The sequence below is a fragment of the Telmatherina bonti genome (genome assembly GCF_933228915.1).
Source record: "Telmatherina bonti genome assembly, chromosome: 4".
NCBI classification, from domain to species: Eukaryota; Metazoa; Chordata; class Actinopteri; order Atheriniformes; family Telmatherinidae; genus Telmatherina; species Telmatherina bonti.
In genome coordinates, this window is record NC_136622.1 from 42,281,420 (window position 1) to 42,283,172 (window position 1,753).

Here is a 1,753-nt window from a genome sequence, read left to right on the forward strand (position 1 = left end):
GGCGCCACCAGGGGCGGGATCCCCAAGGACAAGGACACGTCCGTAGACCCTCCCCCCAACAACCCCTCCCCACTGCTTCCTATCCCCCCTCACCAGCACCCTCCCCATCCCTCTCCCTCCCAAGCCCTACCGTCCCCAACACTCCCCCTCCTCTCACCCCACCCCTCCCCCAGGCCAGCACCAGGCCCGCCCCCCGCCATTTTCACATTTCCAACAACTCTACAAATGTTCATAGAAGTCCCTCCACAACCTCTTCAGTTATCTGGAGCATAAAGACGCCAGGAAAAACATGACCTGGTGGAGGAAACAACCAGGTTCATGGCACATAAAGCAGACATCGCCCCCCCCCCCCCCCCCCCCCAGTGACCCCTCCCCGCTGCAGACGCTGCAGATTGATGACTCACATGCTTTCTGTCCGAAGTCCTGCAGTGGCCAGTTAGATCAAATCAGCATCAGAGGTTGTAATCCTCACCATTTCGCTTCAAATTTATCCTGTCAAAGAAATAGAAATACAGCTAGCTGCGACTAGCTTCAGGTTTAGCTTTATTTTAGTTTACACAGCAGCTAGCTGCAACTAGCTTCAGTGTTAGCTTTATTTTAGTTTACACAGCAGCTAGCTGCGACTAGCTTCAGTGTTAGCTTTATTTTAGTTTACACAGCAGCTAGCTGCGACTAGCTTCAGTGTTAGCTTTATTTTAGTTTACACAGCAGCTAGCTGCGACTAGCTTCAGTGTTAGCTTTATTTTAGTTTACACAGCAGCTAGCTGCGACTAGCTTCAGTGTTAGCTTTATTTTAGTTTACACAGCAGCTAACTGCGACTAGCTTCAGTGTTAGCTTTATTTTAGTTTACACAGCAGCTAGTTGCGACTAGCTTCAGTGTTAGCTTTATTTTAGTTTACACAGCAGCTAGTTGCGACTAGCTTCAGTGTTAGCTTTATTTTAGTTTACACAGCAGCTAGCTGCGACTAGCTTCAGTGTTAGCTTTATTTTAGTTTACACAGCAGCTAGCTGCGACTAGCTTCAGTGTTAGCTTTATTTTAGTTTACACAGCAGCTAGCTGCGACTAGCTTCAGTGTTAGCTTTATTTTAGTTTACACAGCAGCTAACTGCGACTAGCTTCAGTGTTAGATTTATTTTAGTTTACACAGCAGCTAGTTGCGACTAGCTTCAGTGTTAGCTTTATTTTAGTTTACACAGCAGCTAGCTGCGACTAGCTTCAGTGTTAGCTTTATTTTAGTTTACACAGCAGCTAGTTGCGACTAGCTTCAGTGTTAGCTTTATTTTAGTTTACACAGCAGCTAGCTGCGACTAGCTTCAGTGTTAGCTTTATTTTAGTTTACACAGCAGCTAGCTGCAACTAGCTTTAGACAACTGACAACAGTGAAAATGTGAAAGCACATGTAGCACTTAAGAGACACTGGAGCTTAACAACAGAGAAAAGGTAATGATTTCATCAATAGGTTCGGCTCTCAGAAGCAGCAAAGGCATTTAAATGACACACCGTACCAGTATATTGCTTTTAACATATGCCAGCTTTATATAAACGACAAGCAAAAAAACAGTAAGAAAAACATTTTAGACAATATATACTAACACTGCTTCGTGTCGACTCAGATAGGACTTGTTTTGTTTTGGTTCTTTGGCCAACGGTTTTCCAAAACAAGATTTCTTCCACAGCCTGTTCCGTGTTCACAAACACTTAGGCTGATGGGCAGGATTCACAGTCCACTTCAATATCAGATGTCTTTAAAG